Here is a 27,965-nt window from a genome sequence, read left to right on the forward strand (position 1 = left end):
TAACTGTAAAATATTTCTGTTTGCTGATAACACTAGCTTGGTAGTAAATGATGTGTGTAACATTGGCTCGGTTTCAAATAGTGCAGTTCATGACGTAAGTTCATGGCTTGTAGAAAATAAACTAACGCTAAATCACAGTAACAATCAGTTTTTACAGTTTCTGACACACAATTCAATAAAACACAGAATGGGCATATGATTAGTGAAACTGAACAATTCAAATTTCTATGTGTTCAGATAGATAGTAAACTGTCGTGGAAAGCTCACGTTCAGGATCTTGTTAAAAGACTTAATGCTGCCATTTTTACTATTCTAACGGTATCTGAAGTCAGTGATCTTTCGACAAGAAAATTATTCTACTTTGCTTATTTTCATCCGCTTATGTTGCATGGTATTATATTTTGGGATAACTCCTCCCATCCAAAAGGATATTTTTGGCTCAGGATCAGTCGGTTCGGACAATAAGTGGTGTATGTTCACGAAGCTTTTGTCACGAAGCTTTTGTCCTTAAAGTCATTGCTTGTTATCGGTATTAGCTTATTCCCAAGAATACTCGACAGTAATCAAACCTGCACTTCGATCGTACTTCCGTAACTCGTGTGCAGGAAGGTTTACAGTATACTGCTGCATCAATTTTTAGTTAGCTACCGTAAGAATTAAAAAATGTTAGCAGTAACCCACGCGCTTTCAAAACGAAACTGAGGAGTTTCCTTAGGAGTCACCCTTTCTATACTGTCGATGAGATCCTTGATAAATTAAGCTCATTCTCATTGTATTGTTGATTGCATTTACTTAAACGTATGGCTTAAATTTTTCGGGTTCATAAATATTTTATTTTTATCTGTTATTACTTTTATGCTGTAATTTCATGTACAGACACGTTCCATGACCTTGGAGATTTGCTTCTCAATTTGGTCTTACGGAACTTGACGTCTAAATAAAATAAAATAAGTGTTGTACAGTCCGCTTTAGTACACTAAACTATCTGGAAATTTTGTGTACTGTGTGATTATATGGAAGTCCCAACACGATTGCTGCTTTCTACCATTCTTTCACATAGAACCATCTTACTGTACTAATAGCGTACAACAGACGGTCACAACAGTTCAGAACATCTCGTGCACATAATTGCCTGAAAAACTTCGCGGGTGCCTTTGACACTAAAACTTTTCTTAACACCTCGGCATTGCAGTTTCAGTGGAAATACTGTAAAATGCAAAACACACAGCTTGTGTGTAAAATTGCAATCGCATACCATGACAATTACGTAAATAAAAAAATTAAAAATCTAATAATATATTACTTACATTGTGTTTCAACAGTTGTCAAAACCTAAACATCATCTGACATATATGCACGTCGTTATCACATTCGTATGTTAGGTCTTTAACTGAAACATTACGACTGCATTAGAAGATAGCGAAGCTAAGTACATCGTGAAAATTGCGTAAATCATACATGCTATTATCACTGTTAACATTTTTACATGAACAACATCAAATCACTGCTCATGTTCACTGTACAAATCACAACTGAGGTAGTTGAGGCAAAGCACTGTCACAGTTAGTATTTCTAGCTTTCGTCAAAGATGATACATTTCAGAGTAAACATATGCTATCTGAGTAATTTAAAATGACCTCGAAAGTAGTTGAAAAAATTTGGCGCTTTACATTATATAATAAAAAAGTGACTTTATTAATTGGACAGGATGACTGATTTATAATGTATGATTATATTACATAATATGAGGTTATACCACATCATATCGGATTATATTATAGAACACCGACTTTCTGTCAGCTAAACAGGAACTGATTTTAAGTTACTATATGGCAAATGATTACTTTATAATGTAAGATACCTGATTATAGCGAAATATTCGCAATGTGAATGTAATTACCTGTAATCAGTTAATTTGTTATGGATACCGTGTGCAAGAGTAACTATTTAACATTACTCATGTAAAAGATATCAACATCGCTAAAAGTATGTACGATTTTTCCCATTTTCGCTATTTACCTCTCGTCTAATGTAGACACAGTACTGCTGTTAACGATAACGTCGAATGTGACGACGACATGCATGTATGTGAGATGATGTTTAGGTTTACAGTGTAAGTAATATAGTATTATTTTTTACCATTTTTATTTTTGTCTTATGCATAGTATGATGTGAATGACATTTTAAGTACACGCTTTGTATTTTGCAATATTTGCACTTGATAATGGCTATACGAGAAAAAATTGTATGCTTGATATGCTCTTCGTTCTGAGCGCCTACTTTAAGCCTACATTTTTTTTCGAGCAGTCGCACCGCAGTTACCAGTTACCTAGCTCGCATTACCGGAGTCTCTCGTACTAAACCCATGTCCAGTTAAAACGCAAATTAAACCGTCTGCATCAGCACTTTCGACTTCTGGCGCCAATTTCTTAAGGACCTTTGTCAGAATTAGACCTCTAACGAGAGGAGAGAAAGCAGCATTTGCGTCAAAACATTTGAGTTGTGTGTGTCGAGTTCGCTGAATTATTTTATAGGCGACACCACAGTACTTTGTGGAGTCTGCGCACGAGTTATAGTGATGATCGATCGATGATACAATGAGCATATGCTTCAATATCCCCATGAATAGACTCTTCATCAGCGCGGATTTCACCCTTTCACCTCCGAGAAGAGGCTGTAAGCATTTGCATTTAAGAGGTAGTCGCCACGTCATTCACACGGTATTCTCGTCTCGGAGGATGATAGCGTTAGTGAACCTCGAGTAAGCTACGAAATAAACAGATAAACGATTGTCAGCGGAGATCGTAACTGATATATTTCATTCTAAATTTCACAATGTGGGGTATTGTTGTTTAGTAACAGAATGTGGACATTCAATGCACCCAATGCTCGTTAGCGAGTACTTGTCATTTTATACTGTAACTTCTGGAAACCTTTACAGTGAAAGGCCAAAAATGTTTAAAGATTTTATACTTAACAAAATTTACCTCCGTTATCTTAAGCTCAGAAGAAAATTCCATCGGAATTTCCGCACAAAACAGATCGCTACGGTCGCAGGTTCGAATCATGCCTCTGGCATGGATGTGTGTGACGTCTTTAGATTAGTTACGTTTAAGTACTTCTAAGTTCTAGGGGACTGATGACCTCAGAAGTTAAGTTCCATAGTGCTCAGAACCATTTGAACAAAACAGATTCAAAAATTTTGCGCCGCCCCCATATTTCGGGCAGGTGTGTTGCTATTGTGACTGCTCATGTACTGATCGGAAGATCACATCTGACGTTTGTAAACTCACGCGCAGATACCATGAGTGCTGCCTATGGGTAGAATGCCACACTACATTGCAGCACCTCATTTGAAAATGGGGCACCAGGAGGGATGCATTAGATGCTCCTGTCGAACGGTAGTGTGAATATTGATGTCGCGAAGGACAATCGCGGCCAATGAAAGTGCGCACATCACGTTACGTGCCGAAGGCCTGTCAATGAGGGAAATCGCTCGACGTGTGCATCGTAGTCAGAGTTATTTGCGGAGACGGAATCAGTACCAGCTGACAGGCAGTGCTGAGGACGTACATTGCATGGGCCGTCCGCTTTCGACTGGTGCCCAGGATGAAACAGATCTACGACTTTTGACTCGATGGAACCTTTAGCTTGGTGCTCCAAAACTGAATTCGGCGTTCGAAGAAGCTACAGGACTTCATGTGTCGCATCAAACTGTTAGGCGACGACAATGGCAGCCGTGGCGTGCGCTACATAGAACACAATAGCACCATGGAGGTTACAGATGGGCACAAAACCATGCAGAATTAACTTCCCACAATTGGCGTCAGTTGTTGTTTATGGAAAAAACTCGGATCTGTTTATACTCCGATAATCGTTGTCTATGGGTCTGACTTGTGCAGCAGTGCGGTGGTGAAGTGATGTTCTCATGTGCTATAGCACGGGGCCACCGTACATTCCTGGTGGTTGTCAATCTCTGGTGGACAATCTCACTGCTCTACGGTACAGGGATGGGATTCTGCAGATTATAGCGCAGCCGTATCGCCTAATTTTTTTACGTGAGATATTTCCTTCAGTATGATAGGATCACCAGAACGCTGTCGCATGCATGTTCCCCGGAGACGGTCCCAATCGAAATGTGTGGGATCTATTGGAACAAGCTGTTTTTTGGACGTCAACGAGACCACGTACTCTGTGCGACTTACACTGTATCGCCAGTGAAGAGTGGGGCAGTTTGGACGAGGGCTGGTTTGATGATCACATTGATGGTATGCAACGCCGATTCAAACCTGCTTCCGAGCAAGGTGAGACGATTTTGTTGCCACACAAATGTTTGCTGCTTGGTTTACTGATGTGGACTCGTTGCAAATGAATATATGACTTTTAGACAACATGGTTGTGGAGATGGAGCAGCGATGAGTATGATTAATCAATTATTCAAAAACAGCCTTAGTCGCATTTATTATTATTATTATACCGCCAACCGGTTTCAACCCGACGTAGGAGTCATCTTCTGGGCGTTTACACCATTTCCTGCCGTTATGTAGACAGGAGTGACACCACCAGCAGTCGACCAATGGTGTAAACGCCCAGAAGATGACCCCTAAGTCGGGTTGAAACCGGTTGGCGGTATAATAATAATAATAATAAATGCGATTAAGACTGTTTTTTGAATAATTGAATATATGAGCATATTTAATAGCCAATTTTTGTTTCCTGTACCACGAATTTCGAAATGAAGGCGTGAAGCAAATCTTGAGTGTATGTTCCACCAGTGTCAGAAATTTTTTTACGGCCGAGTTTACCCTTAGAATAACCCTGAGCTAGTTCGCAGAAAGCCCCTTTTAATTCATCTTTCTAAACAATGTTCTGATGTCCATTGGTTTGCGTAGTTTTTGTGTCGAAGGTAAGATAGTATATCAACCAACACTTTGCAAACATAGACGAAAGCCGTCTCCACTTACTCGACTGTTGTATACATTGTGAATATTTGAATAGCTTCACGGGCAGATTTTCTGACCGCTACAACAGGAAGTCCATGAAAAGTTTCATGAGCACAGGTAAACATACTGGACACACTTGAGTCAAGCGTTACATTATGTACATTAGGCAGAGTTTTGTGAAACCTGGGGGACGTAGGAGAAAATAGATGTGTTTACGTAATGTAACACAGTTTTTGGGCTACATTCGGGAATGAACAGCTTCACAATTATCTTCCGCTGAATTATGTTGACTCACTTGTAGAATCTGTTTATTTACACGTAAATGGCGAGCTTTAGCCACTTTCTTAAACACTTTACCACTAGAGGTTGGCATTTTAAAACACAAATCATACAAAAAAAGCTCGAACACAGTCGTAATTCTCACACTTACAACAGAACTAATATGTTTATATTACTGCACCTCAGACAATAACAGGTGCCAAAGATAGCTGGTGGAAGGTAAGGATAACACAACGTAAACGGGTCCACAGCGTTCTATACTCTTCCAATGCTTTTATGACAGCAAGAAATAATAAAACGTCGCAAACAAGAAGAGTGTCGTATAGAAAAGTGGGCGAGGCGCTGCGCAGTGACTGAAACGAGACAGCTTTTTTATCATTTGTAGTTCGAATTAATCTGTGAAAATTGCAGACAGTATTTCTAACATGCTACAGAACTATCTAGTGGCAAAATTTTAATTATTATTTTTGACCAATTTTGACTACGTCCCTGCGTAAGTTAGAAGCGAGATATCTAAATCTGATAGTAGGTCAGGGATTCGTACTTTTTTCTCTAAGCTGTGAGTACACAACCTTAACAACTGAAAAGCGACGCAGGCTCGCAGAAATGAATGAGACTTAGGTTTATGTCTGTGGACTATCCGAGTTTCGAAATAACTACGTGACAGTGCAAAAGACGTAGAGCGACTCAGATTAATAGACTGAAGATCTTATTACAGGGATTCTTAGTTTTCAGAATAGCTTTTATCACATCCTGGAGTTATAAATGCAGTAAAATAACTCCTTCCAATGACATATTTGTTGGTTAGCATGTTTCTATGTTTGAAGATTGTTTCTTACGATGGTAATCTGCTCTGATTGACTCTGGGCACATTTCGCAAATCCCAATGCGTCCATCGTGACTTACGTTTTCCACGGTTTGCTTTCACGCTGATGCTCAGCTATTTTCTGAAACGTTGCTGGCACCACCGATTTTCACCCTCATCCTTAACTAACTTCTGTCCCACCGACGGGTCGTTAAAATCGATCTTCTTGCTTAGTAACAAAAATTGAATTTCCGTTGTTGCACACCTCTGCTGCTAATTTTGAGCCATTTCTGCCTGTGTTTCAATCACCGCGACCCCAAGTCGTGGTTCTAGCAGCAGGTGCCTGGACGATCACGACACAGATAAGAATCTCGGCAACTGCTTCGGCATGTGGCTTCTGAGACCTCAGGAAGATGAGCGCCGCGAGTGTTTACTTTCTAAAGCACAAGTGGAGCGCATCTGGGTCAGAGAGTTCATCAAATGATACCACTCTGGCAGCAGGCTGTCGACGCAGCGGTTGGTCGCAGAGCCCTCTGCATGCCAAACAAACTCTACTAGTGTGAGTCTCCCGCAGCTTTCTGACGCAATGACGAATTTCGCAGCCTCTTATTATCTTCGTTGGCCCATGTGTGATTTCCACTCCATCTTTTCTGTTTAATCCCAATTAGTATGTGCTGATGGCAATAGAGGCAATGGAGATTATTTGTGTATATCTTCTGTATGGAGAAAATCAATTCCTTAGAAGACTATAGTTTTATATGTTGCTCCTAATTTGCCACAAGTAAAGGAAAAGGTCTGTCGGAGTCCCTGCGAAGCTCAGTTACAAATACTAATAATTTCCTCGACAGGCTCACACTATTATTGGAAGAACAATACTTAACTAACATTCGCTATTTATTGGACAACAGCACGTCGCTCACGTAAGTGAACGTAAATTCTAATACTTCTCCAGCGTTGATCAGCCGTAGCAAAGGCAGTATATCAGCGGTGAGGAAACTATTACCTGCCACAAGAGATTACCTTCCCCGTTAATTACATTCCGTTGTCTTGCATAAAGTGGCACGAGTAACGTTCAGCTACACAGTCTTCAGTAAAAACGGGAAAAATTTAGACACATATAGCCCGTTCACAGTAGGGATCCTAAAGACGTCTACGTCTTCATCTATAAAATGGACAACTCTATAAATTATGTGGGAGAGGATACTTTTTACTACACAGTCTATTAAGATTTCTTTAGATTCCATTAGCACGTAGAGTGTAGGATGACTGACTAATTGCACGTCTCTGTTATTAATGTAATTTTATATCCATGTTTTCAGCTGAAAGGATCTACAGGAAGCTGAAGTGTATTCACAGATTCCTTCCTTTTAATAAACTTTCTAGGTATGTTAGCGCGGAGTATTCCGTGTTTTTGTTCATCTGTCCACCAGACGGGATTTTCCTCAATTTCAGTAACGCTGAATCGACTGTGAAACTAGTCTGAGACCATCTGTAACATATTTTATCGTACACGTTCCATGTTGGGTATCACTGTGAAATGATATGGAACCCAAGCACATCAGCAGTATTCCATTGTTAGTGGCAGAAACATATTGTAACCAAAGAAAAGGTCAAAGGAATCTGCAAAAGGATACATATGATGGCTCCGCAACCATAACTTCTCGTATTGTCAGTCCAAATATATCATTTGTGACTAATGTATTTCTTGTCAAAAGCCAGAATATCAACATTTCCGGAAGTGGACACTTCATTGCTTTCGAAGCTGAACAGAAGTTCATTATTTTGCCAATTTCTCAGTGGACAAAATATTAGCCACCTCACTGAAAGAGCACGCTGATAGATTTGGAGCGCTCTAAATGCTATATAACTGGCACCAGGCCATCACGTCATCCTACACTCCCACACTCCTCTGAGAACTTAATTACAGTGTTTGTTCTTCCTATTACCGCACTCCGAACTAGAGGCTCGGTGTTCCGGAACGACAAAGACTCCGTGTTCAAAGTACAGTTACAGGTATGCTTCTCACTACTCAACCAAAGAGTGACTTCTCTAAAATATGACAGAGTAAACTACACAGTTTTTGAGCCATGCCGGTACTAGCAACTTGAGTCTTGGTACTAAATATGAAAGACGTTTCTAATAGACAGCTTTCAGTTTCACTATAAAAACCTTCATTCATTTCTATATTGAGACATAATGGTCGTAAGGAGTGAGACAAAATATCAGTTAAATGTTTATTTGGCCCTACAGTAGTGAAATCATAGTCACAGTATATAAAATGTTTCTTTAAAAAGAAAAGGGTTAGATTAAAGGTTTCAACGAACTAATTCGTCATTTTCAAATGTAAAACATCAGTTGGAGAATATACAATGGGAATTATGACCATACATCTGACAATAATTACGAGAAATAATGAGACCAGGCCACCGACGTGGCACAGCCAAGTCACTACAAGTTATGCCGATGCTTACCCAAACGTTCATTCCAAGTCCTAATGTAGAATAGATAAAAACTACACCAGAGTAAAAATTGCCAATGAGTCTTGCAATGTGTCCTGCTGTGTCACAACGAGCGTATGGCTGATATAAATTCACAAGTCGTAAGTGTATCAAGCACATCAAGCTTCCATACGGAACGCTGCACATAATTTCACTATGTTCCGAAAAAAGAATCTCAAACCACACTGTACTCTTATACGGAGTAAGCATTGCAAAAGCTAACTGCTGGCACATTAATAACCGGTGTAACAGCCAGAATGTTATATGCAAACATGCATGTATTGTGTTGTGCAGCTGCGGGATGTCATTCTGTGGGATGGAATTCCCCGTCTGTTACACCTGGTCGTCAATACAGGGAAGGCTAATGCTGTTTGTGGATGACTCTGCCGTTGTCATTACATAATGTCCGATATGGATTCGATTGGAGAGAGATCTGGTGATCGAGCATACCAAGGCAATATGCCGACACTCTGTACAGTATGCTGGGTTACAGCTGCGGTATGTGGGTGTGCGTTAACCTGTTGGAAAACACACCGGATTGCTGTTCGTGAATGGCAGCACAACAGGTCGAATCACCAGACTGACGTACAAATTTGCACTAAGGTTGCGTGGGATAACAATGAGAATGCTTCTGCTGTCTTACGAAATGATACGCGAGACCAAACTCCAGATATAGATCCAGTAGTCTAACATGCAGAACAGGTCGACTGCAGGCCCGCAAATGGCCTCCTAACCGACACACGAACATCACTGGCACCGAAGCAGAACCAACTTTCATCAGAAAACGCACCAGACCTCCAATGAGCTCTCGCTTGACACCTCCAAAGTCGCAAATGGCGGTAGTTTGGAGCTAGTGGAATTCACGCTACAGGGTGTCTGGCTCGAAGCAGTCCCTGTACTAACCGTTTGTAATAGTTTGTTGTGTCACTGTGGTGCCAACCGCAGCTCAGATTGCTGCTGCAGACGCAGTACGGTGAGCCAGAATCATAAGCCGAACTCGATGGTCTCCCCTCTCGGCAGTACAGATTCCGGTTTTCTTGTCACAGTAGATTCTCGTGATTACCGCTGTCAGCATATATAGTGCCTGCATTGTTTCCAAGTCTTTCTGCAGTACAGCAGAAGGAACATCGAGCTTCTCGTGCCCCTGTTAGACGACCTCGTTAAAACTCAGTGAGGTGCTGATAATGGTGTCTTTTTCACCTTCAAGGCATTCTTGACTAACATCAACTAACCAAGTCCAATCTCAAAGGCAACTAACGCTCACGACAGTTACAGCGTGTATTTAAGGCAAACCTGATTCGCAACCTCATAGCGGTGCTACTAGCGCCATTCTTATGCAACTTGTGCGAAATTTGAATGGATATCATCTTTCAGATGTAGAAACACGCCTACCAACTTTCGTTTATGTCGCACAGCTCTTTCTTGGTGTTTACTTTTTTTTGTCAGTGGGTATGTAAATGACCTAGTGGATAGCGTCGGAAGTTCCAGGAGGTTTTATGCGGATGATACTGTCGCATAAATGGAAATTGCAACACTAGAAAACTGTAGCGAAATGCAAGAAGACCAGCACAGGACCGACGTTAGATGTAGCGCTTTGCAATGCAACCCCAGCCTTAACAAATGTAGCGTATGACCCACAAATAGACAGGAAGACCCATTATTGTCTGGTTACTCGATTAAAGAACAGTTACTGGAAGCAGTCACGTCCACAAAATATCTTGGAGCACGCATACGGAGCGATTTAAAGTGGAACAACCACATAACAATAATCGCATGTGAGGCAGGAAATGGTCCAAAGAAGGTAGCTTAAAATACCGTAACAATATCTGAATATTTTTCGTCAGTATCAGACAGATGAAATGGAGCAGATCCAATGAAAAGCGACGCGTTTCTTTACAGACTCGTTTAGTAAGCACGAATCTGTAATGAAGATGCTCAAACAACTCCAGTAACAGACGCTGGCGGAGAGGCATTCTGTTTCACTGTGTCGTTTGTTGTTGAACTTGCAAGATTGTATGTTGCTGTAGGAGTCAACCGATATATTCATTCCTCCTACATATATCTCGCTAAAAGAGCGAGAAGGTAAAATTAGACGACTGGAGCCTACGCGGAGAGTTAACCAACAATCGTACTCTCCGCGAACCATTCGCGACTATAACACCAAGAGGAGACGTGCAAATAACACAAACTCCCTCTGCCACGAACCGTAAAGTGGCTTGCGCAGTAGGCCTATAGATGAAGATGCAGATATAGAAGCAAAACGCTTGTTATACATCCCTCCTCATGTCACAGAGAGTGGAACTTGATATTACAAAAAAGATAGGTTTGGATGTGGCTTTCTGAAAATGGTTCAAATGGCTCTGACCACTATGGGACTTAACATCTATGGTCATCAGTCCCCTAGAACTTAGAACTACTTAAACCTAACTAACCTAAGGACATCACACAACACCCAGTCATCACGATGTGGCTTTCTGAATGATGCTATGGGGGTGTAAATAAGAAAATATTCTAGTGTTCAAACCGTGGGCGCAGTTCGAACGCCGTTATGTTATAGGACCGTTGCTAGACGAATCGTGTGCAAGCGCCAAAACCTTTTTAAAAATATATTTCATCTAGGAAGTAATCATTCTGAAGGAAATAGAAGATCTGAGGAGAGTACTGCTCATAACAATACGCCACGCAATATTAAGTCTTTTTAAAATAAGGTCTATTGTTGACATACAGAGAACTAGTTAAAATATTTTTCCGTTACCAGCTGCATAGCATCCTCCACGTCGGTTACAAATCTGAGCAACAGATTAAATATAAAAAATAATATTGGCGTGGAGCTATGTGAATCAGTCATCATGAGGCGTTTTGAATCGTAGTATGTATTATTTATTCTTTATTAATGTATATATGTAACCAATTCTGCTATGGGAAATGCCTGTAACAACTACTGGAACAGTTTAAAATTGTAATATTCCGTATAACTGTATGAAAGTTTGCAGTGAGTCACGTAGCCCTATTTACAACTTAAATAGACCCACAAATTTTTAATTCTTCCGTTGTTTCTAAATTTTGAATTTCACTTTTTGCAATGAAGAAGAATAGATACTGAAATGTACCTTTGTCACAAAAAACTTATAACTATGATGTATTCACCATTACAAATATTTTTTACCACTTTTGTGCCCAAAAAGTTGAAATGATTCATTTAGCCCCACCCTACCCTACTACCCTAAGTCACCTGTTTCGGGAATAAAATGCAACTAGATAACCGTCTTGGAACAACGGACGCTGTTTCACTGGTTAGCTGTTATTTGCTGATGAATTTGTAGATAGCGAGCAAGAGCCGAGTCAGGAGAGAGTTTCGCTTGAGAGATAACCCCGCAGGGCTCTCGTGAAGATGGTCGGCCTCAAGTTGTTGTGTTAAAACTCTCGGTTTCTGAATCACGGAAGCCGCTCCGAATGATCGGTATCTGGCTGCTGCTGCTGCTGAACAGTTAGCAGAGTAATTGTTGCGCACGGCGTGTCGTGACGGCTATGAAGGACGGATTTCAACCGAAGAAATGTTGAGATTAAATCTACGTTTCACGCTGCGTTACAAGACCTTTAATAATCAAAGTACTCTCTCGTAAAGAGATGCTATGAGCCTATAGGGCAGGTAACCGTGGCGAATGATTATAAGTCCATGTCTCGCTATTAATTAGAAAATCGGTATTTAAAGTTCAAAACAGTTGCAATGAACAACCTGCAGAAAGACATCTTCTTGCCAGCTTGACTTGTAAGCGAAATGAGTTTGATATTTGGATTATTTCACAAGATTGACAAAAAGAAACATGAGGTTTAGAAAATAGATTTGAATGTCCTCCTACATTCGTGCGCTGCATGAAAATTTTGATAATATGAATTAAAAATTAGATTTTTGCAACAAAAGCATAATTACCTTCAAATGTATTTGTGTACGAATCTTCTAGTGTATGCCAGCAACTATAAAAGAAATTGTATGAAGAGGATCACTAGCAAAATAGACTAATGTGTGTAATAAAAATTGCTTTCTCTCTCCCCACAACCCACACAGATTTCTGGTTGGAGAGTTCCACCATTAACATGATAGATCGGTCTTCATTTGAGATCAATTTTCCCAGTAATGAAAATGTAATACATTTTTAAGTTCCACGAAATGAATCCTATCATTGGGATGATATCTTACTACGGCTTATAATAAACAGAACATCAACCTTGGTGTATGGTTGCATATAATGGTATCGTTAAAAATTTCAATCAGAAAACAATCTTGGCAGCGCAGAATAATTTTTTACGAACTTGCAGCATTCTGCTGGTGAAACTACTGAGCGTACCTCATGCAGCTGTGGCGTCTGCTGCAGATGATGTCACGTCGTGACGTAACGCATATCAGTCTGGTGTAATTCGACCCACTGGAAAATAGTGAGTGTCTTATAAAAAAAAATTACCTTGCTGGTATTTTAAATTTATATTAAGTTAAGGAAATAAAAAGGAAAGTATTGTTTGGTAAGAAAAACATTTTATATTCGAAGTACCCATTGACAGCGGCCTGTAGGTTTTACCTGGTAGCCACTGGTGTGTGTGCACATCAGTTATCCAATGTCTGTCCTATGTGGTCTATTTACTGTTGGTGAGCCGACCACAATACCGCTTTGATCGTCACTGCAGGGGCACTTTTTGTACATAGGCTTTCGCCTATACTGTCTCACTCACTATATAGTATGGAACTAGTAAGGCAACCCATAAAACTCCATAACCATGGTAAATTTGTATAGCTTAGACGTATTTTGGCATAAAACTCCATAACCATGGTAAATTTGTATAGCTTAGATGTATTTTTGTATAATGTAATTGTATGTAGGATGATTTGAAAATGAGGGTAAGTGTCTGAAAATAATCAACAAATAAATACAGATGTTTCTCAATCCAGCTTATGACCGAACTTTAACAAATTTGTTTCAATTTTTATTCTGAAAGGTTACTGGTTTTGATCTGTGTGATATCGTATTCAGACCAGTTACTTCATGATGACTGTTGTACACGGTGGCATGGAGGAGGAACCGCTCAGGGAAGGCGTGAAGGCTTTAATTAAAAATTTTAATAGTGATTTTTGAGCACTTCACCTCGATGGACTGTGTTTCAAAAAATTATAATGCTATTAGTCTGGTGTAAAAATTTGTTTAGCAGTAGCGATCGAATATCGCTAGTCAAGACTACGTTCTGATATTCGAGACTGCTACATGTGATGTCTTTCGGCCACGAAGGAGCTTTGTTGGACGAAAGAGGCACAAGTTAGGAGAAAACAGATCTTAGCTATACGTTTTATGTAGAACAAGATGCCGATCATATGATTAGTTGTCGAACAGATGTGCAGCTGCACACTGTCGCGACGGATTTTGATTTTTGAACAGCGTCATCCTCTCAGTTCTTTCTGTCATCTTTCTCGCTGATATAATCTCTCAAACCGTTTATGAAATATGAGGAATGTAATGGATATATCATTCTAGTTTTATCGTTGGCGTACGCGATCACAAGTGAAGATCAATTTTCCTGAGACTGGTGACACCCAAGTCTAAAGAAAATTTCAATACTTATCTAAATTTCATATGCAGCAACATATTATGCACCAATTGCAAAATCATAGCGACCAATATACTTCGTTGCAAAATTTTTTGAATTTCGCATAGCGTGTAACTTAAACGCAAACATCACAGTAATTATGACCAATAACGAAATGATGAGAACATAAAAGCTATGTTGTTGTTGTTGTAGTCTTCAGTCCAGAGACTGGTTTGGTGCAGCTCTCCATGCAACTCTATCCTGTGTAAGCTTCTGCAGTAACAACAGCAACTTACAGCTTTCTGCCTTGGTCTCACGGTTTTTACCCTCCGCGATTACATCCAATACTAAATTGATAATCCCTTGACGCCTAAGAACCAACCCACCCCTTCTTCTAGGCCTCTTCTCCCCAATTCTGTTCAGTACCTCCTCATTAGTTACGTGATCTATCCACCTAATCTTCAGCATTCTTCTGTAGCACTACATTTCGAAAGATTCTATTGTCTTCTTGTCTAAACTATTTATCGTCCATGTTTCACTTCCATGCATTGCTACACTCCATACAATTACTTTCAGAAAACACTTCTTCATTTTTAAATCTACACTCGATGTCAACAAATTTCTTCAGAAACGCTTTCCTTGCCATTGCCAGTCTACATTTTATATCCTCTCTACTTCGACATTCACCACTTATTTTGCTCCCCAAATAGCAATACTCATCTACTACTTTAAGGGTCTAATTTCCTAATCCAATTCCCTCACCATCGCCGCATTTAATTCGACTACATTCCATTATCCTCGTTTTGATTTTGTTGATATTCATCTTATACCCTCTAGCCACTGTCCATTCTGGTCAACTGATCTTCCAGGTCCTTTGCCGTCTCTGACAGAATTAGTGTCGTTGACAAACCTCAGAGTTTTATTTCTTCTTCGTCGATTTTAATTCCTCCTTCCAATTTTTTTTTGTTTCCTTTACTGCTTCCTCAGTGTACGGATTGAATAACATTGGAGATACGCTACAACCCTGTCACACTCCCTTCTCAAGCACTACTTCCCTTTGGTGCCCCTCGACTCTTCTATTTGCCATCTGGTTTCAGTACAATATGTAAATAGACTTTCGCTGCCCGTATTTGACCCTGCCACTCTCAGAATTCGAAAGAGAGTATTCCACTCAATATCGTCAAAAGCTTTCTCTAAGTCTTCAAATGCTACAAACGTAGGTATGTCTTTCCTTAATCTAACTTCCAAGATAAGTCGTCGTGTCAGTATTGCCTCACGTGTTCCAACAATTCTACAGAACCCAAACTGATCGGCCCCGAGGCTGGCTTCTACCAGTTTTTCCATTCGTCTGTAAAGAATTCGTGTTAGAATTTTCAATCATAGCTTATTAAACTGATAGTTCGGTAATTTTCACACGTGTCAACACTTGCTTTTTTGGAATTGGAATTATTATATTCTTCTTGAAGTCTGAGGATATTTCGCCTGTCCCATACATATTTCTCACCAGACGGTAGAGTTTTGGCAGGGCTGACTCTCCGAAGGCTATCAGTAGTTCTAATGTAATGTTGTCTACTCCCGGGGCCCTGTTTCGACTTGGGTCTTTCAGTGCTATATAAAGCTATAAGTAACGCAAAAAAGACTTTCTTTTGACATATATTTTATGTAAAAAGATGGAAAGACTGCAAGGCGTCACCTCGATTCTGTCCTTGCAGTGTGTATCCATCTGGCAGAAAGTGGACGAAAAATGTCGGCGTCTCCTTCTGAACAAAAGACTAAACTCGCCCAGGACTTTGTCCAAGAATTGAGCATTTCGCATTGGCCACCATTTCCTGTTCACACTCTACTTGCCGTGTCTCTGATTTTGCAGCTTGACAACTCGCATAAACCGTTAGTCCCAGAAGCACGATATCCAGAGTTAACAATTTCTTCACGGCATCTATACCCACCGCGCAAAAAAAATTAGAAAATTCAACGTCCATATGAGTCAAACCGTGAATGAAACGTGTATCAAAATTTATACTCTACACATCGTGTCACAGGAAACTAATGGACAATGTTTGTTGGACTTTGGCCCCTTAGATGATAAAGTTATCAGATGTCAACAACGGATAGTAACGGAAGAAAATCAGTCTTTTAAAATTTCAGTACCATTGTTTAGAAAATGGTAGGAAGTGTAACATAGAAAGTCATACGTCTAACAAAGTATAAAAGTGTAAGAACTTCAAGTTTGTTTTGTCCAGTTCGCATTCACCACAATACGTCATCTCCCTTGCGGTCGGGAGGCCATAACTTGAAAGCCAATGCAAACGATGTAGACGAGTATTAAGGCGGAAACAGCGACCAGAACATAGGCGCCCATAATGTCGAGGTTCAGGGAGATGTCATCTGGCAATGAACAATCGCACGGCCATTGTCAGCCTTCCTTCACAAAACCATTTTGCACTGCCATAATGCCAACGGTTTACATCCTATGTACTACCTATTCCATCAATCACTATAAGGCGAGACACTTTACAAGACTAATTACTGAATCCTGACTCTGTCCATTCAAAATGGCCTTGACAATTCCGTATTCATAATAAATATGCAGTAATGAAAATAATCCCTTTTTAGGGTTCCGAACCTCAATCGTTAGAGTCAGAACCCTTACAGAATCACTTTGTTGTCCGTTGTCAGTTCGTCTGTTAAGACACCTTTATCTCAGGAACAGGTAGAAGTATCAGGCTTTTTACACTCCTTGAAATGGAAAAAAGAACACATTGACACCGGTGTGTCAGACCCACCATACTTGCTCCGGACACTGCGAGAGGGCTGTACAAGCAATGATCACACGCACGGCACAGCGGACACACCAGGACCCGCGGTGTTGGCCGTCGAATGGCGCTAGCTGCGCAGCATTTGTGCACCGCCGCCGTCAGTGTCAGCCAGTTTGCCGTGGCATACGGAGCTCCATCGCAGTCTTTAACACTGGTAGCATGCCGCGACAGCGTGGACGTGAACCGTATGTGCAGTTGACGGACTTTGAGCGAGGGCGTATAGTGGGCATGCGGGAGGCCGGGTGGACGTACCGCCGAATTGCTCAACACGTGGGGCGTGAGGTCTCCACAGTACATCGATGTTGTCGCCAGTGGTCGGCGGAAGGTGCACGTGCCCGTCGACCTGGGACCGGACCGCAGCGACGCACAGATGCACGCCAAGACCGTAGGATCCTACGCAGTGCCGTAGGGGACCGCACCGCCACTTCCCAGCAAATTAGGGACACTGTTGCTCCTGGGGTATCGGCGAGGACCATTCGCAACCGTCTCCATGAAGCTGGGCTACGGTCCCGCACACCGTTAGGCCGTCTTCGGCTCACGGCCCAACATCGTGCAGCCCGCCTCCAGTGGTGTCGCGACAGGCGTGAATGGAGGGACGAATGGAGACGTGTCGTCTTCAGCGATGAGAGTCGCTTCTGCCTTGGTGCCAATGATGGTCGTATGCGTGTTTGGCGCCGTGCAGGTGAGCGCCACAATCAGGACTGCATACGACCGAGGCACACAGGGCCAACACCCGGCATCATGGTGTGGGGAGCGATCTCCTACACTGGCCGTACACCACTGGTGATCATCGAGGGGACACTGAATAGTCTCCATGGGAGAATAGCAGCCTGCATTGCTGCGAAAGGTGGATATACACTGTACTAGTGCCGACATTGTGCATGCTCTGTTGCCTATGTCTATGTGCCTGTGGTTCTGTCAGTGTGATCATGTGATGTATCTGACCCCAGGAATGTGTCAATAAAGTTTCCCCTTCCTGGGACAATGAATTCACGGTGTTCTTATTTCAATTTCCAGGAGTGTATGTCACCCTTAGAAGATGTAAAACGTTTTAAGCTTCTAAATCAGTGTGATCAAAAGATACGGACATTTTTGTCACAAACTTGATTCTAGCAAACATTTGTCAGAGTCTATAGATGAAATATTTACACACTTAATTCAATTCGTATGGAACCCCCACAGCGCAAGTCTTACTCGCACTTCTCTGTTTTTCTTTTTTTCTTTCCTTATTTAAATTGGAATGAACTGTTACTACATGTTAGCGACCAGTGTGTGTGTGTGGGGGGGGGGGGGCTTTAATTCAGTTTCAATGTCATTACCGGAGTGTCTTCTGCTTTTAGGAACAGTACTTAAATAGCTTCTCGAGTGACACTGCCTACCATAAAGCCAATCTGAGAGTATCATCATCCACTTTCAATTTTGTCTTCCATTTCCTATGAAATATTCAGCTTCGCAGTACTCGAAGCAACATGTCAGTAATACAGGCGGGAAGCTTAGTGGAGGAAACGAGCATAAGAGTATGGCGCGAAACAGAGATGGAGTTGACCTGTGGAAAGTCATTATCACAATTTGTGTGTGAAAGTAAAATATGTCTTCATGGTAGTTAACCATTTTAACTACAATCGTGTAACTTGAAAGGCCAACAATTCTCAGTCATTTGGTTAGCAGGCTGCTCGTAGGTAGTATTAACTAACACTTACAGGAAATTTTAGAAAATAGGTTCAACAAAGTTGTAAATTCAGACCCTCCACGAAAATAAACATGACGTGTACCACATCTAACATTTTCAGTGACAAAGATGCACGATACAGTATAAATGTAATCGCCGTGCATTCGAAGAAAGCTACCTAAATCACTTTCATTTAAACACATTACATATAATTAACACCAATAATGAAGCCAAACTAATCTACTTAAGCATTCGTGCTAGGACAGTTATTTATCATATACTAAGATACATACAACAATTACAAATATTTCATAACTTTAACATATGTAATTCAACAATAATGATTAGCTGCAACAATGCAATGTTACACCTGCTTTTCCATCCATATTGCTATACAATACACTGCGACACAAAAGTCTTAAGACAATTCATAAATTTTTCTAGAAAATTTATCAGGTATATTTTTTCCTACCTGTTTTTAATTTTTCAGTCGCTCATCAGGACAGAGAAACCATTATAAGTAATCCAAAATCGATTGCACGAGGGTGAGTCGAATGAAAACCTTAAACCTGTAATAGCAAATCGAAATTTCGCGCCATTATCCTGTGAGTTGGTAAGCGTGCTACAAACAGCGTGCAGAATGCCCTGTAGGTGGCAGCGTAGAACAGATGCACACATATTGTCGCAGTATCAGTATAAAGATGGCCGCCCCACTTGCGACCAGGCAAGAACAGCGTTCTGTTATTCGGTTTTTGCGTAGTGAAGGTGTGAAACCTATTGAAATTCATTGACGAATGAAGGTTCAGTACGGTGATGCATGTTTGTCACAGCAGCAAGTCTACGAATGGAGTAGGAAGTTCGCAAATGGTGTGACTTCAGTGGAAGATGCTCCTCGTCCAGGTCAGGCACGAGTTGTGACTCCACAGAACATTGCAGCAGTTGAAGCGATAGTGAAGGAAAAGTGTGACACTGAATGACATTGCAGCAATGACATTTAAACATCACATTGCAGCATGTTTACAGATTAGTCATGGGTCAGCACACCACATTGTGAATTATGTGCTCCAGTTTCACAAAGTGTCTGCAAGATGGGTGCCACGGCAAATGACTCCTGACATGAGAGAATGACGTGTTGATGCGTGTGAAGAACTTCTTCGGCGCTTTGAACGAGAAGATGATGGCTTCCTTGCAAGAATCGTTACTGGAGACGAAACATGGGTTCACTTCCACCAGCTTGAAACGAAGAGAGCGAACAAGGAATGGCGTCCTCATCACCAAAACGAAACGAATTTCGAACAGAACCATGACCAGGAAGGTTATGCTGACTCTCTTTTGGGACGAAAAAGGCGTCATTTTGGAGCATTACATGCCTAGAGGGACGACTGTCACCAGTGCATCATACACAGAGCTCCTAAAAAGTCATCTGCGGCCTGCAATCGAATCAAAGCGACGTGGATTGTTGCTGTCAGCAGGTGTTCTTTTGCAGCATGATAATGCAAGGCCCCACACTGCCCGTACAATAGTTGCTACAATCACAGACCTGCATTTCGAGTGTCTTCCTCATACACCATACTCACCAGACCTTCCCTCAAGTGATTTCCATATGTTTGGACTACTCAAAGACGCAACGGGAGGAGAGAAGTTCCGTTCCTATGAAGAGATACGCCACGCGGTGCATGAGTGGTTGTGCGGACTACCAAAAGAATTTTTTTCTAAAGGAATTTATGCACTTTGTAAGCGCTGGAGGACTGGCATTGTGCGTGGGGGATATTATGTTTAAAAGTGATACAGCTTTGTACTACTCCTGCACAATAAATAATATTTTAAAAAATATTTAAGGTTTTCAGTTGAGTCACCCTCGTACAAAATTTAGTCTATAGAAATTATGTGATTGCAGTTTTTGCACTTCAAATCTGATCTCTATGCTAGAAATAATGCAGAGTATATCATTACCGGAACGTTGTAATCTACGCACGCAGCCGTGTGATTATGAATGTACCTCCCCCTAGTTGCATCTAGTCACCTATTGGGCTGGACTCTTTTCTCATTTAGCGGTCAGATGTCCCCATCGCAAATTCCGTCTTTGCTACATTACATGACTACTGCTAATGGTGAGCGTGACCACAACGCCTCTTTCATCATGTACCGTGCGATTTCTCGCATCTGATTCTCGCTAGCGCGCAGTGTTATCAAACTAAAACCACTAAAACCACTAAAACTTCTAGTAGTATAGAACGTATAAATTTTAAGTTGACAAACCAGAATAACTCGAAAAATAAGCTTTACACGAAAAAAAAACAGTAGAATCACAAGTTGATTATTTTCCAGGGAGACATCTGCTGATGCTAAAATTAGCCCGCCACCCCAGCCCCCTGGGAGGCAACTTTAAAATTTCACTTTTTGTTGCAGAATCAGAGTCTACATAAAAACTACGTACATTTTGTCTTAAACATTTGTTTTGATTCCTGGTAGGTTTTCATTTTTGCGTGAAAAATGGTTTCTGATAAATCAAAAATACTTATTTAATTCGTGAATTTTGATTCGGTAAAATTAAAACTCTCCCTCTCTCCCCATAGGGTGGGGTTTGGGAGAGAGGAATTAGAGTTCCACAGACGTTGCTCCAAATATTAATTTCGTCCGCAGATTCGGGTAAGTTTTGTTTGTAAAACTGTAATTACTGTCTCTCGAACGCCACTCTATGGGGAGAGAGGGAGAGTTTTAGTTTTAGCGAATCAAAATTTACGAAGTAAATAAGTATATTCTATTTATCCGTAACCATTTTTCACGCAAAAATGAGAACATGGATTTGTTTGAATTACAGCTCCAACTACGAGGAATCAAAACAAATGTTTAAGAAAAAATGTACGTCGTTTTTTATGTAGACTTTGATTCTCCAATAATGGGGATTCCCATTTGAAATTTTAAAATTTCCTCCCGCCCCACCCCCAGGGGGCTGTGGTAGCGGGCTAATTTTTGCACCAGCAGATGTCCGCCTCGAAAATAATCAACTTTGGGTTCTACACATTTTTCCGTGTGAAGCTTATTTTTCGAGCTATTCTGGTTTGTCAACTTTAGAATTTACACCCTTCATATACACAACTGATAGTTCTCAACCTTATTACCATGCAGATTATTATAGTTTTTAGTAACGATAGAAACAGTTAACCATTTCATTGTAACGCAAATTGTTCTTTATTAAAAAATAGAAAAGATGAGAAATACATTGCCAGAAAAAAATTGACACCCTTTCAGATGTTTCCAATTCACTCAAGATTTATCGCTGCAGAAATGAATATGGTGTACATGAAATGATTACATTTACAGAACAATAGCACAAGCGATTCCAATGTATCAGTTACCGACCCGTGCTGAGACAGCCATATTAGTACGTGGTGTAGGATCCACGGGCAGCAATGCAGGCGCTGACGCTGGCATCCAGTCGATCGTACAGAAGTCGATTACTGCCCCGGGATAGGTTATGCCACGCCTGCTCGAGCTCTTCACGAGCCGTTGGTTGACGAGTCGCTATCGTAACACCTAGTTCTGCACGAGTTGCCGGTCCATGAGTCGCACGAGTCATTTCTCATCCCATCACATTCCACAGGTACTCGGCGGAGACAAGTCTGGCCATCGTGCTGGCCAGGGAGGTTAAAGCACGTCTTGCAGTACACATTGAGTTACACTGGCATTGTGTGGGAAAGCGTTATCCTGTTGGAACAACACATCACCTTCCTGTAGCAAGAACGGGCCTAACAACGTTCTGCACGTACCGAGCGCTGGTTACCGTCCCCTCCAGATACACGAAAGGTGAACGAGAATTACAGCTTATCGTGTGTGTGTTGGATGAGTGCACTCTACGAGCCAGCACTCACCAGGTCTAATTAGTACGCAAAAAGGGCCGTCATCTGTGTGTAGACAGAATCCACATTTATCGCTCAAGACACAGCGCTCCATTCTACCTTTCACATGATGCCTTGACGGTACCAATCGAGTCCTGCTCGTCGATGCTGTGGCGTAAGTGTCAGTAGTAAGATGTCAGTAGTAACCGGTTCGCAACAGCTCGTGTTGACACGCCTGGGCTCACAAGACATCTTATCTGTGCTGTGGTAGCTTTGCGATTTTCCACTACACCCTTAGAATAAGGTGATCCTGTTAGGTGTCAGTGCTGCGCGGAAATCCAGAACCTCGTCTGCGAGTGTGAGAATGGTCTTAGACCACTGATATCACTAACGTGCACAACTGACGCAAGTGTCCGATTTGTGTGGCAATTCTCCGCAAGCACCACCCCGTCACTCGCGAGGTCACAATTTGATCCTCGCTCTTTAGGCTGTAGAATGAACGAATGCGTCTCTGTGGCATGGATGCCTGCTTGGTTAACGTTTGCACCGCACTGAGCAATCTGGCTGTGAGTATTCCCTTTTAAATGGTAGACGCAGATGGCGCTCTGGTAGCTATGAAACTACGCAATCTGTTTCCGGACAACGTTGAAACGATTATCTCTAGCGGGCCGCTGTCGCCGAGCGGTTCTAGGCGCTTCAGTTCGGAACCGCGCTACTGCTACGGTCGCAGGTTCGAATCCTGTCTCGGGCATGGCTGTGTATCACGTCCTTAGGTTAGTAAGGTTTAAGTAGTTCTAATTCTAGGGGACTGATGACCTCAGATGTTAAGTCCCAAAGTGCTTAGAGCCATTTTTGATTATGCCTACTAACCCCCAGGTAATATACGCCGTCATCGTATCAAAATAGACTTCATCTTTCCAGCTGTACAAATTTCTTGCGGCGTTGTGTTATACAAACTTCAAGAATGAGAAATTGAGAACAATACGCCAGTTAAAAATCCAAAACAAAATAGATACATCTGTATATCTTCTTATTGTGCCTTTTCCGGCGCCTTCTAAATGTTTGGCATTGTTATATGGATTAAGGCAATGTTTATGGTAGCTGGTAGCTTCGTGAACCGCTAAAGCCACCATCCTCCGTGCCACGGAATCTGTGTACGACATCTGCCTGCGTCTAGAGTAAACCGACAGTCAAGGGTGAGAAAGTTTTCTATATGTTTTCGAGGCTTGTATCCGAAGCTGGAAGTGGGTACCAGCCCAGTATTCATCGATTGGGATCCGCGAAGCCGCCTAAAAAGCACGTCCAGGCTGACCAGCGCACCAGCTCTCGTCGTTAATCGTCACGTGGATTCTATCCGGACCTTCCCGTATCCCGGAAACGACTATATATCGCGCTCGGGTCTGCAGGCGGGTCATGTCTACACGTTGTGATGTACAAGCCTTTTTACTTTATTCGGATGCATACCATTTACATTCGCTTCGAAATCTACATGGTTGATTTAATACACGAACTTGTATATCTCATGCTTCGCTCTTTGGTTTGAGCTCCCGTGATGTTTCATCAGTGCCACATATTTGCACATTTGTTACATCGAAGTTCTGGGCAGAAAAAAAATCTCCCATTTCATCTTCTTGCACTGTGTCCTCATTCTAATGACATAATTGCTTCTCCACAACGAAGAATTTCTCCAACCTATGTTTCCGGCTACTCATCATATTTCCTGCTTCTTTTACCCAATTGCCTGTATCATGTTCTGTAACTGCCCTCCCTAACGTGATAATTTGTTCCCTCAAACTATGTTATTCTATCTCATGATTTCGATGCTCCTTATCTAGCTTCGTTTTTGAGTGACGTATTTTCTAGTTCATTTACAATATTTTTTTACGTTTTTACCGTATTGTGTTAATCTTAGTATCTCACCTGCTATCTGCAGCTGTACTTTTTGGTGTTCTTAAATTTTTAAGCAGTTTCTATAGCATTCACTACACCTCTTCCATTAACGCCCCCCGGTTTTTCACGCAAGTTATACTTGAGGTCTCATTAATGCTTTTGTCATATCTTTTCCCATGATAGCCTGAATCTTTTGTCCTTTAATTCGGCAGGGCTCTAATGATTCTACTGATTCTTTCTTAACTTATTCAAATTCAACAGAAACTTCATTAGCAGTAAGTCATAGGCACTATTAATGTCACGACGACTACTTTTGCAGCTGTTAACGTGGTCCCTTCTCCACTGCTTCAGATTAGTCGATATAGATTCTTGATGCATGTTATCCACCAAGCACAGCGTTTCTCGGTAAAGAATACTTGCAATGACCAATACGTGATCGTTAAAGAATTCTATTAATTTTCCTTCTCTATTACTTTCGGTAATGCCATCGTATCACATGACATGCACATTTTAAAAGCCTTCATGAAGATACCATTATTCAAGACACTCAACAAAGAAAGCAACAGTAGATTATGATGAAAACAGTATGTCTTTCGAAACGTTTCGTAGTGAATCCACTAATGTACACATTCCTAATAGCTGAGTGAACTCACAGCGGGACGAAGTAATTTCACGACAATTATCCAAGTTTTATGCTGCGTGTATTAGACACAGTGACTCACAGCTCATAATTTCGGGGTCAAACACATTTTGCGACTTCTTACGCAAACGCATTACTTGACTAAAAAGAAAGTCTACAAAAAGATGTTACCATACCTCATAACACCTTTATTTTTATTTTTAGTCTTGATTGCAGGACATAAATAGCAATTACCGCTTTCGGTGCCGACATAAAATCAACACGTCTGAGGAATACATGAAAATAAAATGCGGATGACAGGGTTGCAATATTTCTCTTGATGCTCTAATTTTGTCACATACATCGATCTTTGTTATAGCATTTTTTTCAATTCCTGTCGTCAGGCAGAAAGATGAACAGAGTTCAACCAGTGTGATACCTGCAGTTTGGTCCTCGTTGTCTTTCGTTACTCTTCATAACCTGTAACACGAACATTTCTTCAACAGTACAAATATCCGCGTAAGTTGACCGGTGTAATCTTGTGGTATTAATGACATTGAGTGTAGAAATTAAGGATTTATCTTTGCCTATTTTACGATGGATGTGACAAGTGTGTAACTCAGTTGCGTTGTAACAACGTTTTTGCTTGCTGGGAGGGGGAGTAAGGATACATACGTTCATTAGGAAGTGGTGGCACGAAGTTGACAGAAAAACACAAAAATTGTTATACACCTGCAGCGAAAATGCCCAATGAACGACTTGTAGGTCCTACCATGTAAATCAACCGATGGGAAACAGCAGATACATCTACATCTACGTGATTACTTTGCTATTCACAATAAAGTGCCTGGCAGAGGGTTCAATGAACCACCTTCAAGCTGTCTCTGTATCGTTCCACTCTCGACCGTTACGCGAGAAAAATGAACGGTTAAATTTTTCTGTACGAGCCCTGATTTCTCTTATTTTATCGTGATGATTATTTCTCGCTATGTAGGTGGGTGCCACAGAATGTTTTCGCAATTGTTTTAATGATTACCACTCCAATTTACGTAGCATGTCTGGAACACCTGATGCGGATCCCACACCGCACAGCAATACTCCAGAATAGGGTGGACAAGTGGTGTAAGCAGTCTCTTTAGTAGACCTGTTACACCTTCTAAGTGTTCTGCCAATGAATCGCAGTCTTTGGTTTGTCTACCCACAATATTATCTATGTGATCGTTCCAATTTAGGTTATTTGTAATTGTAATCCCTAAGTATTTAGCAGAATTGACAGCCTTCAGGTTTGTGTGACTTATCGAGTGATCGAAATCTGATAAAGGTGGAACTCTGTATTGTCGTTGATACAGGTTTATTCATAAGTACCTCTGGGATTTTATAACTGTGAGAAATCTAGAAAGCACACAGACGAAGGCACCTCTTCTAGTTCTTAACTAGCATTACGGGTGCTTAGTGTGGGCACGCAACAGATTTCCAGTTCTTGCCGTATACGTTCCATCTCGTCATGGTCGATATCAGCGAACATATTAATTATCATTCCTTGTAACTCTTCCAGATTAATTGCCAGTGGGGGCAGGAACACATCATGTTCGATATAACCACGTAAGTTCAAATCATATTAAGTCAGTTGACCACAGCAGGTACTGAAGAAAAGCACATTCAGTCTAACGCTGAGCAGTCATGAATGTCCGAAAGAAAATGTGGTGGAGTATAATCTTGTCGCAAGTTTAAGTCTGCACTGTGTAAGGCTACTAGCTTATTTTTGGTATTCGAAGAGAGTGATGCGAGTACCCCTTTTTATTCGATGAGTCATACATCACACTGGTACATTGGACACTTTTTCAGACAGAAGGTTTTGGTAGACGACATGTTACGCCACAGAGGTTCTGAGAAAATCAATGTGATCTTTGTTTGTCGGTAGTATAGTTGTTGCTTGTCACTACGTTTGCGTGTGACACATCTCCCCGAAGACGAAAATAGAATTTCGGAAAGCCTTTTTCGCTGTCATGTTTATATGTTGAGGTCTGCAGCGGATTTTCTACTGCAGCCAAATATGGCGTCTAGAAAACAGATGTTAAAGTTTCTGATTTAGTCAGCACACTCGCGATTTCTCTTAAGTACTGCTTCTATACTGTACAGCAAGACGACCCGTCCGTATTAGACGAAAATTTTGAAAACAAGAAGTAACATGGCAATCCAAGTACGTCTCAAAACCGGTTGCGTATTTACTTGTGGTGGAAAATCGGTAGCGAAGGTGGAAAAGTAGCAACTAGAAATGGATTTCCAGAATCGATTTTGAAGCGTTTGCATGACCAACCAGAAACGGTATCGCAAAATCGGATTACGAAATTTGGTTATGGGAGCCCCAAGCCAAACATAGTTTTGGTAGCTTACAAGAGTATTGAGATAGCTAGCAGAGCGCACAAATGAAAATGCAGAGGACGTTGATTTTGGAAAATATAGGTTTCTAAAGATTGATTTTAGGAATGTGAAGATACTCAGGTAATGCTGTCGCTGCATGAGTTATTCGCACGTAGTATTTGATGCGTTTCTGAAACGCAAGTTTGTAGCGTCATTTATCTTTATTAATGTGGGTCGCTTAGTTGGGCTGTCGAAGTGATATTAAACAAAATTTTCGGCTTACATGTCTTGGACTAAGAGTTATAAATTCGCTACTCCTTTACCATCTCATTAACGAAATAAATGGCAGAATTATACTTTTTTCATAAGAAGTGAATATTGGAAAGCTTGTTGTAATAGATCAAAGTGGGTTTCACAATACAGTCTGAAAATGCTAGTCGCTTCTATATCATTCAGTAAGTTCAGTTCCTTTCACCGTCCCATTACTAAAATTTAATTTTGTAAGCGTGTGTTACCGAATTGCACTTTGTGGAATACAGCTGCTCAAGCTTAATCTACACTGAAGCGCCAAAGAGACTGGTATAGGCATGCGTATTCAAATACAGAGATATGTAAACAGGTGGAATGCGGCGCTGCGGTCGGCAACGCATATATAAGACAGTAAGTGTCTATCGG

The sequence above is a fragment of the Schistocerca nitens genome, chromosome 9 (genome assembly GCF_023898315.1).
Source record: "Schistocerca nitens isolate TAMUIC-IGC-003100 chromosome 9, iqSchNite1.1, whole genome shotgun sequence".
In the NCBI taxonomy this organism is placed as follows: domain Eukaryota; kingdom Metazoa; phylum Arthropoda; class Insecta; order Orthoptera; family Acrididae; genus Schistocerca; species Schistocerca nitens.